The sequence below is a fragment of the Camellia sinensis genome, chromosome 4, assembly GCF_055761805.1.
Source record: "Camellia sinensis isolate YWXY chromosome 4, ASM5576180v1, whole genome shotgun sequence".
In the NCBI taxonomy this organism is placed as follows: domain Eukaryota; kingdom Viridiplantae; phylum Streptophyta; class Magnoliopsida; order Ericales; family Theaceae; genus Camellia; species Camellia sinensis.
In genome coordinates, this window is record NC_138964.1 from 155,710,611 (window position 1) to 155,723,444 (window position 12,834).

Consider the following 12,834-nt stretch of genomic DNA (forward strand, 5'->3'; position numbering starts at 1 on the left):
GCCACACCGGTAATGAACTCGGACGGATCATAATCAGCATATCAACAAAGGGTGCAGGGATGTTCTTCGGCAAAGGAAAGGACACCGAGCGGGAGGAACCATGATAGATAAGCGGTGTGGCCACACCCACAAGTGGGCATACATACGGCTGTGCCACAAAGCGTTGGGGATCATCCACCAGAGTATTCAAGGATAAGGTGGAAATGGTACGTGACCACCGTGTAATCAACGGCTAGCAAGACTTCGCTTTCTCAAATGTCCGAGACCCATCAGTATCGAGCACGGGGATGCCATCTTTATCCACTATCTCCCGAAGAACTTCCGCCTCAAATACAGTCGGAGCAGGGGCAAATTTTGGGAACCTCTCGAAGAAGAAACATAGCAGGAACTGGCTGTGAATAAAGGAGACAGGCTCATATCGACCCACGGAGCGAACCATATCTCGATGTAGTAGATCCAGCCGATAGTAGAGATTCCCAAGGAATAGTGGAGCCAAAGGGATCCGATCTCCTCTGAAGAGCCTGACTGCCAAGGGGAAGACGAAAGGATTGAGGGAATCCGGAGGTGTGCTCGGAAGAATGAAGAATGAAAGGAAGCAAGCCAGAAATCCCAAGAAATAGAGCCTGGAGCCATACATAGGACCGGCCTCATACTCCCGAGAGTCAGGGTCAGCATCTCTGGCCAAGGGCTGAAGATCTTTGAAGAAGTGGCGGATCCATGCAGTATAGGAAGCACGGTCCGTCCTTACTCGACTAGTCCTCCTCGCTGAACCATCAAAAACGGAACTCCACCGACCACAAGTTTGAAGATTTAGCTTCAGAGATTGGATCAAAGAATCATCTTCGGGGGGTGTCTGCTCAGGGTCGAAGGCATCAGGGCCGGTCACTTCCAGACGCAGCAACATGAACACATCCTCAAGGGTGGGCCCCATCTCGTGCTGGCCAAGTATAAAGGTGTGTGTCTCGGTGCTCCACCGAAGAGCCATGGCTTCCAGGCTAGCATTGTTGCGACGGATGGATAGGGATCGAGATATTTTCACTGGGATCAATAGTCGGGCCTCTTGAAGCCGCTGACAAAAGCTCTTGTCCGAGAGGACATCATCGACCCACTCCCGCCAACCAAAAGGAGGGTTTGAGAAGGCCTTGAACTGAGGATAACAGTATGGAAAGTCCCCCCGCTCAATCCGAAAGCGTAGCACCGAGGAAGGAGAAATGAGGGCCTCATGTCCAGAGTCAGTGTCCTCAGTGAGACATAATGGAGCCGCCTTCGGAGATAGAAGAGAAGTGGTGGAGGTAGCCGCCCGCCAGAAGGGATCCTTCCGACCAAAATAAGGAGATTTCCTCCACTCAGATGCCGGAGGTACATCCCTTTCTTTCATGAGAGCCGGTTCCGATGACCCCGAGACAACGGGTTTCTTTTGAGAAGACATATGGCTGAAATAACCAGTATAAATATTAAAGAGTTGACCGTATTAAAATTCAGAATATTGTTACATGCAACATGATGGGTTTATCAACAAATTCAACTTCGGACGTCATCAACAATTCATTTTCTCGGATATTCTTCAAGCTCAACAAATTTTAATACCAATGGGTGCATCATCAACATATAGATTTTCGTCTTCTATCATCAATAAGAGGTGCAATGTCATAGGTCGCTTCATGATAAAGTTCAATCGGGTCAATTTCTTAAAGTCACTATGTTCCATATTAAAGGTTCAATTTATACGGGGCTCAAAATTTGGACAGAGTGAAGTTCAATAGCAAATTTCAGGTCCGAGATCCGAAGTATATTACATTGCTTATCAGTAGCAAGATTTGATGGATTGACGTGCAAGCTACAAGAATATTCCTCCCAAGTCAATATTATTTTTTTTTTTTTTTGCTCAATTCAAGTAGCAAATATTCTATTACGACGACAAAAAAAAAAAAAAAAAAAAAAAAAAAAAAAATCAGCAACAATAGTTCAAGTTATACAATAGCCCATAATTTCTTTGGCAAATTTCAAGTCAGAAAATCCAGTTAAATAAATCCCACATGGAAGTTCTTGCATGGATTCATTCATTTGTTTGTTTATTTTATTTATATATATATATATATATATATATAAATATGTATATATATATATATATAAGTAGTGCTGCCACCACACAAAGAATATACATATATAAGAATAAAATAAATAAATAAACAAAACACTTAAAGAGCTTACTCACAGGTTGGGCCAACGGAGGAAGTGCACGGCTGTGTTAGAGTCAATGTGGGAAGCAGAAAATAGGCCACGAATGGGTGGAACCAGTACCGAAGATAGCCGGAGTAAATCAATAATAGCACCGGCAGTGGACAGGACCACACACGTTGCGTTGAGTGGGCGAACGTGCGTGGTCGGCGTTGGACAAGTTGAAGCCGGAAGCAACGCTGGTACCACAGAAGAGTCAGCAACCACACACGTTGCGTTGAGAGGGCGAACGTGTGTGGTGTGCGTTGGAACCGTCGCAGTCAACAGTGGTCGGAGTTGCAGCAAAGAGAGGTCAGTAGACGAACTCCGAATCTGTCTCTGTTAGAGAGAGTGGGTTGAGAATGGGTTTGACAAAAAGGGTTTTAAGCTTGTATTTACAAATCTAACAGCAGCGGCGATGAACAACCTGCAACCTAAAAAAAAAAACATTCAATAGTGAGGAGAGGAAGACGAAGTTACATCAGTGTTCTTCAACAGTGCTCTTCAGTGGTTACAGAAGCAAAAACCGAGCTGTGCTGCATTGATTTAAAAAAAAAAGAGTTTTGTGATGGCTCTGTTTTTTTTTGATTTGCAGAAGCAGTGGCTATGGCCTTCAAATGGAATGCAAAGCAAGAAAGAGAAGGTGTATGTCACTGATTAAAAAAACAAAAAGAAAAGAGAAAGGAAGAGGAAAGTTGTGCTGTCGGCAGCTGTAGGCAAAAAGAAAGGAGGGGGTATTGATTAGGTTTGCCAAAAAACGTGTGAGCCTTTCTTTAATCAAAAAAAAAAAAAAAAAAAAGGAGCATTATCTTTGAATATTTCATTAGTATATTCTAATAATGTATATATAGGTAATTGATCTGCTGTATGCCAAACGACAAAAAAAAAAAATGCTTCTTTATTCTTTGGTTAAAAAATATATACATCTATATTCAAAAAAAAAAAAAAAAAAAAAAAAAAAAAAGAGTACAAAAAAATAAAATTTTTGCTTGTCATTTTTTTTTGTAAATTGAAGTGCGTCATCAACTTTATCCATAGACTCTGTCATGACAAAATGTTTTTTTTTTTGGGGAACGTGATGCGAAACAGGGTCGAAGAAATGACAGTATGCATGTCTGAGAAATTTAAAATTTCTCATACACGCAAGGGGCAAATGTAAGAGGGGCTAATTTGAGCCCATTAAATTAATTAGGCCCAATAGTCCGAGATTGATGGGCCCGAATTTATCACCATCAAACGGGCTAAATGGCTCTAAGCCTCGAAAGGGTTCGGATCCACGAACCTAGAGACTTACTCGGGCCCGGACTCGAAAGGGTATTAAGCAAGCCTAGAGATCCGAGGCACTCGGACTCGAAAGGGTTCGGATCCACGAACCTAGAGGTCCTAAACACTTGGCTTCGAACGGATTTAGACGCAATCCAGAAGTCGCTCCGTTAATGAGTCCCAGAACACTTGCGGGCTCGGAGCTTTCCGGGATCTACGCACCAGAACCATGGGCGTAATGGAGTTCGAACAAAGGACCCGATCCCGAGGACGGTGAGTGGAGATAAATTCACTCTTCGGTTAAACTAGCCTATACCCGGGTCGAGGTGGCACGACCCCGGGGGGTCCATGAGACTCGGCAATATTTTGCGGCAGGACATCCTCTGGGACTACCCCTGACCCTTTGGGATGATTGGGGATCATTGGTTAGGTGTGGCTAAGAAGAAGGGTTCGCCGAGGGATTGATCTCCTCTTCGGGGTTTTCTCATCCTCGGAGAAGTCACCTCCTCGGAGAGGTCACCTCCTCGGAGAGGTCACCCCCTCGGACAAGGTGGTTAGAGAGAATATCCCCCATGTGCCTTGCACATGGGCTCCATCCTACATCATGAGGTGCCTATAAATAGCACCCACCCATAGCTTTACAAGGGATGGATTTTGGAGATTTTTAACTCTTGGGAAAGAACTAATTTCCCTTCTCCATTATCAACCTTGAGAGTGAAAGTGGGAGATCCATGGGAGAGCCTTGCCATTATTCTATTCTCTAGCCATTTTGCCTTCTTCTTCACCCAATCTCTTATCTCCATCATCTCCTTTGTTGTCGTGTTCCTAAGTTGAGATTATTGAAGAATCTAAGCCTCTCATCATATTCTAGAGAATTCGAAATTGTTCTTCAAGGATCTTCGAAGATCTTCGAATTTTCCAACTCCTTTCTTGAACCCCCTCCTACATGTCTTTTTATAAAAAGATGTGCAAAAAGTAAAGAGAAAAGAGAATCTTTAACTTTTTAGTATGTATTATTGATTTTTTAATTTTTTTAATATTTTTTTAACTTCTTCACTAAAAAAAACAATTATCAAATGAGGCCTAATTCTGAAATAGTCAACATATGCATTGCACTAGATAGCTTTTGAAAAGTCTGAAAAAGCAGCTGGTAACCAATTTCACATGGGAAATTTACAAATTAATCATGGGGGTGACCCCAAAGGGGGTCGAATCAATTGATATTGATCTGCTTTCTTGATCATGATCTAAACCATTCTTCCTCCATTTTTTTTTTAATATTTACATCTGTATGGACTTTTGACTGGAATAGAACTAGGTGCTATAAATCTGAAACTCGTGTCGGTTTCGTTCTCTACTAAAAAATTTTTTTTTTTGCAAAAATAAAAATTAAGACTCTTAAAACTTCGCATCCAAATTGCCTTCCAATGACGTAAACTTAATATGTTTAGGAATCGGTCAATTAATAAATAAATTTAATTTGTTTAGGAATCAATCAACTAATATTTAATTTCCTAATAAATCAGCAGACATAAATTTTGGAGTGATATCTTAGGATCACCGGCACTACTTTAAACAAATAATAAGTAAATTATAAATACATCTCCGGAAGTTTGCTTCAATCACAAATTTTTTCTTGTGGTTTTAAAAATTATATTTTATCCCTTGAAGTCTCAAGTTAATTAATAATTTTTAATGATATTATAAATATATTTTAATTAACAACTTAGGTGATTTTATTATTATATACGAGTAATTAAAAATTTTATTTTTTCTGCTCATTCTATTAAATCAAAATTCTTGCAAAGAAGTATTTATAATTTTCAAAATTATAAGAAATAAGTCATATTTTAAACAAATTTTAAAAATATATATTTATAATTTATCGAAAACATATTAGCAATGGGTCAGAATTGGTGGGGATAGCAAATACTTTTCAAGATGATAGGTATTTGATTCTACCTTTTACAATGACAACAAAATACCCATGGTCAATGATATAATTTATTTTATTCATCTATCTATTGTAGTGGTCCAGAATTTTTGAAGACCTGGGTATGTTTATTTGGTGAACTTTGCTACAAATACAGAAGCAGCGCAAAAAAATTAATCACAAATAATCTATGTGGGTCCACACAGGTGAGACTTACCATGTGTCTTATATTCTGCGAATTACTTTTGTACACTTAGCTTTCTTTTATTTGGTCTTTTTTTTTATTACTTATTTTTGTTTTTAGTGATTTTTTTAAAAAAAATTCTAAAAGTTTTTTCTAGATTCAGTTTGAAGAGCGAATTAGAAAATTAATTTTTTTTAAATTCACAAAAAATCTAGAAAAGATTAAAGAAATAATAATAAATTTTTTGGACTTATTTTGACTTTTTCAAAAAATATTTAAAATATTTAATTTTGTTTTACTTTTTAGATTTGTCTAGATACAAGACGGATCAGAAAAGTAAAAAAAATAAAAATTGACATAATTTTGAAAAAAATTACTAAAGAAAAAAAAATCAAAAAAAAGGGGTGACTTATTTAGCTAATAAACTAACATCCCAAACACTCCCTAAATATTTTTTGGTATAAAAAAATTCAAAAAAAAGAGATAACTTATTTTGCTAATAAGCAAACATCCCAAACACTCCCTAAATATTAAAATTAAAATGGACATTATCTAATTATGCTTTTAAGAGGTTTTTTTTTTTTTTTTTTTTTTTTTCTTTCGTGAAGAATAGAAAAAAGGTATTTCTTGGTGGCATTATTGTAACCTCTAGGCACCCGTGTATAAGTCAAATTTATCTCAATCCAAAAGGAAGGACTTACCATTGAATAAGCGAAGAATGCATCAACCCCAGCAAATGAGGCAAAGTCACGAGTAAAATATAATACTGTCAACTTCACTAAATAAATAAATCGTTAGCCATACTCTCAAAAATCAAACCTTACTCAACTATATAAAAGGCCATCGCCTTTCCGTGCCATCACCACCTTGTGGTGCTTTTTTGAGGTTGAGGCCTCGTTTGGGAACAGGCTAATTTAGTAACTTTTTGGCTATTTGGCTAAAAAGGTAGGTAAAAAAAACTTGTATGTTTGGGATGACTTTTTGGCTAATTACGAAAATATGTGCAAAAAGTAGAGAGAAAAGAGAATCTTTAACTTTTTTGTATGGGTTGTTGGCTTTTTGGCTAATTTAGTAACTTTTTGGCTAATTGGCTAAAATAGCCTCTTGCCAAACGAGGCCTGAGTCCTTTAATAACAAGACATTTTTTATTTTTTGTTTTAAAAAGTAACCTAATAATTAAAGCACTTGAGTGACAAATAATTTTTATTTTTGATAGATTAAAATAATAAAATGAGCCCACTTAAACCAAGCATCCGGTTTCTCTAGGGTGAAGTTTGTTGCAGTGTGTTTTCTGCAGTAAAACAGAATCATCATCCAGAGCTTAGATCCATTATTGCAGCAACTAACTCCTATCAGGGATGAAAACTATATGGAAAGACTATTCACTTTGTTTGGTTTGGGTTTTTTAAAAACATTTTTCAGATAATTTTATTTTCTTATTTTTTATATTTTTTTGTTTTATTGAATTTTTTTAATATTTTAAATAATTTTTTTAATTTTTAGACACACTTAACATAAATACACTTAAAAAGTATAATTTTTGTGGAAAAAATCTTCAAAAAATTCACTAAATACCAAAAATACAAAAAAAATAAGAAAATTCAATATATTTTTCGTATTTTTGTTTATTTATTAATTTTTTGAAATACTTTTTCACAAATATTTTACTTTTGAAATATCAAGGTATATCTACAAAAAGTAAAAAAAAAATGTTTAAAATTTTAAAAATATTTACTAAAAACAAAAAAAATATGAAAAAAAAAATTTAATTTTTAGAAAACTGAAACTAAATACACTAATTATTTAAATTCAAAAATTAAATTTAGTAATGTGTCAGAAAAATAATTAATCGATAAATAAATATTTTTTAATTATTATCCAATCATTTTTTTACTACATCTAAAAAAAATAGATTTATATGTCAATTTTCATATGAAAATGCCCCAGCCCCAATCAATGGAAGCACTTTACTTGGTTGGCGGTCGGTTGTGATAGACTTGTAACCCATGCCGTGCCATGAAAATGCGTCGTAGTCTGAGCCCGTCTGCTTCTTGTGTGGTGCCCACAGTGAAACTACCCTTTTGTGATCCACCACGCCAAATATGGCTTACGGATCAAGATTAATATTTTATGAAATTAATGTAAATTTCATTATTCAACTGAATTAGTAAGATAAATAATTTTCTCTTTTCTCGTTTATTTTGCAATGAGTATAAAAATATGTATTTTATGATAAGCTATCTCATCCATCCAAGCCTTATACTGATCATGGTCAAGATGGTCAGTCATCTCCTCAGTTGCAGCTCAAGTCTCACATACCACAGTTGCAGCCTAAGCCAGATACAGGACAAACAGCAGCCGTATGAGCTACAGCTTCAGTTGTAGTTTCCTGCAGCTCAGCTAAAGCTTGGTGGTTTTTAGTTTGGTTGTTAGTTTGTTAGAACTAGAGTTAGATAGTAATTTTGGTTAGGTTAAGTAGTTAGGAGTTATAGTTAAGAGATAGCCTTATCTCTATAAATAGTCATTATAAATCTATCTGTAGTATTATTGAATATCAAGATCAAATTCTCTTTATGGTATCAGAGCTCTGAGCTTTTGCGAGCAGAGATCCTTGGAGATACTTCTATGGCTACTCCAAATCCTATATTTCCATTAACCTTCATGGTTATACCTTCAAGTTATTCTTTACCTGCAAATCATACACTATTGATTTCAAATCTGAATGCTTTTGTGCCTACAAAGCTTGACTCAACTAATTACATTGTCTGGAAGAGCCAGCTACTTAACATCTTGAAAGCTACGAAGCTTCTTGGATTTGTTGATGGTACCACAGTATGTCCATCATTTATTATGCCTAATTCTAACAATCAAGAAGTTTTGAATCCAGATTACACATAGTGGATCACCATTGATTCACATCTGTTGAGTTGCATCACTGCTACACTGTCTTCATCTATCTACACATCTGTCATTCATTGTCAGACTAGCACTGAGGTCTGGTGTGTTCTTGCCAAAAGGTTTACATCTCTTTCTAGATCTCACATTCATCAGTTGAAGAATAAGCTCAGTCGTATTGTTAAAAAAGGCTCAACAATGGAAGATTACTTGAGTTAATTTAAATCTATTTCGAATCAACTTGCTCTGGCTTCATCACTAGTTGAAGATGAAGATCTGGTTCTCTTAGTTCTTAATGGTTTACCAGATGAATACAATGCTTTCAAGACTACCATTAGAGCTCGATCTGATTATATTTCCATGGAAATTTTGTCTTCCTTGCTGTGTTCTGAGTCCATTCATGTTGAGTCTTCACTCAAACAATCTCATACCTCAAACATTCCATTTGCTTATTCTACAACTAGAGGGAACTATAGAAAAGGTAACAGAAGAGGTCACAGAGGTTCTTTTCGAGGCAGAGGTTCATCAAATTTTTCCAAAGGTTCAGAGAGTGATGGTAGGTTTCGAGGCAGTTCACAGCATGGTAGTTCTTTCAAAGGCAGTGGTCAATATCACAAAAATAGGTCCAATTCTAATCCTAATGCCATGGTTTGTCAGATCTGTGGAAAGTTGAACCACACTACCCTAGACTGCTGGTACAGAATGGACTCCTCATTTCAGAATAGTCCACATCAATCCTTTTCTACCTATCTATCTCCTACTATAACTCAAAGCAATCCTACATCCTATGTTGCTTCTACCTCATCTTTATGTGTAGCCTCAGCACCTTCATCCTCTTCCAACTAGTTTCTAGACTCTGCTGCAACTAGTCATATGACTAATGATCTCACTAATTTCTCCTATTATCAACCCTATTCTGGTCAAGATCAAGTTGCTATTGGTGATGGCAGCACTCAACCTATCACTCACACTGGTAATGGTCTCCTTCCCACACTTACATTTCCTTTTCAACTTCACAACATTCTTCATGTTCCTTCTATCTCTTCAAATTTAGTTTCAGTCCATCAATTAGCTAAAGACAACAACTGTTCTGTTACTTTTGATGGCCATTCTTTTCTGATCCAAGACAAGGCTACTCAGAGAGTGCTGCATAGAGGTCCTTATGCTCATGGCCTCTATCCTCTTTCTTCCTCACCTTTTGCATCTTCTTCTTCACCAGCTTGCCTCTCCTGTCCCAGGTAGCCTGCTGCTCTTAACTGGCATTTTCGATTAGGACATCATTCTTCTCAGAAATTTCAGTACGTCATGGCTCATAATAAATTCATGAATTTATCTTCGGTACATAGTCATAATAACTCTGCTTTGTGTGAACACTGCTGTGTGGCGAAGAGTCACAGGCTACCTTTTTGCTTGTCTAATTCTACCGTTAACAAGCCTTTACCCCTTACTCACACTGATGTTTAGGGTCCCTTTTCTGCCTCTTGTTCTGGTTATAAATACTATGTTCTATTCATTGATGATTTTAGCAAGTTCACTTGGATTTTTCGTCTTCATTATAAAAGTGAGGTTTTTTTCCAAATTTCTGGAATTTAAGGCATTTATTGAAACACAATTTACTAATCTTCAGGTTTTGAGAAGTGATAATGGGGTGAATATCTCAATCTTCCTTTTCAAAATTTCCTTAAACAAAAAGGCATTGCTCATCAGTTAACATGTCCTCGCACACTTGCTCAAAATGGTGTAGCAGAAAGAAAACACGGACATTTAATTGAAACCACTATCGCTCTCATGTATCATTCTTAACTGCCATTGATTTACTAGTTTGATATTCTTGCTACTATAGTCTTCTTCATCAATAGATTACCTACTCTTAAACTGAACAATCATACTCCATTTGAAGTCCTCTTTTATCACAAACCAGATTATCAGTTCTTAAGAGTTTTTGGTTGCAAGTGTTTTCCTTGGCTTAGGCCTTGTTCTTCTTATAAGCTCCAACCTAGATCTATTCCTTTTGTATTTCTAGGCTATCAACCATCTACTAAGGGCTATAGGTGTCTTGACCCTCTTACTCGGAAAATCTATGTGTCTAGACATGTGTGTGTTTGATGAATCTGTTTTTCCTTTTCAAAAGGCTTCATCTAGCTCTTCTTCTTTACCTGATATTCCTACTTTAGTTCATTTTTTCTAGTCTTCTTCTCCTCAGTCTACTTCCTTTTCTTCTTCTTCTCAGCCTGCTTTTACTACACCTGCTTCTCCTATTTCTATTCATGCTTCTTCTCCATCACATATTTCCTTTCTAACAACTTTTCCCATTGCTCTTTCTCATCATCTCTCTATAGTAGCTCTTTCTACATCTATAGCAACTCCTCCTACATCTATAACAACTCCATCTCTCCTGTTTACTCGTGCTTCTTCTCAGGTGCCTATTTCTTCTATCTATATTGATCTTCCTCAAGTACCTTCTTATCATACTCATTCTATGATCACTAGGCCTAAGAGTAAGTGTCTTGCTACTTCTTCCTCTTCTCTTTGTCTTCTTGCTTCTACAGCTTCTTCAGATTCCAGTGAGCCACAGACTTATCAAACAGCTGCTTAGTCTCCAGCTTGGCAAACTGCTATGTTAGATGAATATCAAGCCCTTCAGAGACAGGGTACTTGGTCTTTAGTCTCACTTCCTCCTGATAAACAAGCTATTGGCTACAAATGGGTTTTTAGGCTCAAGAGAAACTCAGATGGTTCTATTGCTAGACATAAAGCCAGACTAGTTGCTAAAGGCTTTCTTCAAACTGAGGGAGTTGCCTATCATGAAACATTTAGTCCTGTGGCTAAACAATCCACAATCAGAGTTCTCTTATGTTTAGCTCTTCATTATCATTGGCCTATTAAACAACTTGATATTTCTAATGCCTTTTTTTATGGCATTCTTGACGAAGAAGTTTATATGCAACAACCTCAAGGTTTTATTGATGCTACTCATCCCTTATTTGTCTGTAAATTGCACAAAGCTTTCTATGGCTTAAAACAAGCTCCTCAAGCTTGGTTCTCCACTTTCTCTTCTTTTCTTCTTTCTCATGATTTTGTTCCTAGTCACTATGACTCTTTTTTGTTTGTCAAACACACTTCTACTTCCATTACTATTTTGCTTGTTTATGTGGATGATATACTACTTACTAGGAGTGATCCTCTCTATATCTCCACCCTTATGCATCATATGCACTCAACCTTTTCTATGAAAGAGGTAGGTCTGCTCAACTATTTCCTTGGCATTTTTTTTGCCTCTTCTCCTTCATGTTATATTTTGTCTTAGCAGAAATATGCTTCTGAAATCTTAGCAAAGGCAGGTATGAGTGACTGTAAGCCTTATTCTTCTCCCATGGCTACTAAGGTTGCTCTTTCAGAGGTGGACTCTCATTTTTCTCAACCTAGTCTTTACAGAAGCTTAGTGGGTGCTCTTCAATACCTTACTCTTACTAGACCTGATCTCAGTTTCATTGTCAATTATCTGTGTCAATTTTTACAAAATCCTTTGAATAGTCATTTTGCTGCTATTAAAAGACTTCTCAGATATCTCAATGGCAACTTGAGTCATGGCCTACATTTTATTTCTGGCCCTCTTGTTCTTAATGCTTTTTCAGACTCAGATTGGGCTGGCAATGCTCTTGACAGAAGATCTACTACAGGCTATTATGTGTTTCTTGGTCCCAACCTCATTTCTTGGTGTGCTAAGAAGCAGTCTACAGTTTCAAGATCTTCCTCTGAGGTTGAATATCGTGCCTTAGCTTAGGTTTCTGCTGAGTTGAGCTGGCTTGGCATGCTTCTTGTTAAACTTCATGTCTTTGTGGATATTCCTACTCTGTGGTGTGATAACTTGTTTACCATAGCCTTGGCTCACATCCAGTCTTTCATGCTAGGACCAAGCATATTGAGGTGGACTATCATTTTGTTCGTGAGAGGGTTGCAGCCAAGAAACTTACTATTTGCCACATTGCCTCCACTGATCAAATTGCAGATATCCTTACTAAGCCTCTCTCTATCTCCAGACTTCAATATCTTCAGGGCAAACTTCAGGCCTTTCCCAATTCCCTTAGTTTAAGAGGGACTGATAAGCTATCTCATCCATCCGAGCCTCATACTGATCATGGTCAAGATGGTCAGTCATCTCCCCAGCTACAGCTCAAGTCTTACATACCACAGTTGCAGCCTAAGCCAGATACAGGACAGACAACAGCCGTATAAGCTGCAGTTTCAGTTGTAGTTTGATGCAGCTCAACTAAAGCTTAGAGGTTATTAGTTTGGTTGTTAGTTGTTAGAACTAGAGTTAGATAGTAGTTATGATTAGGTT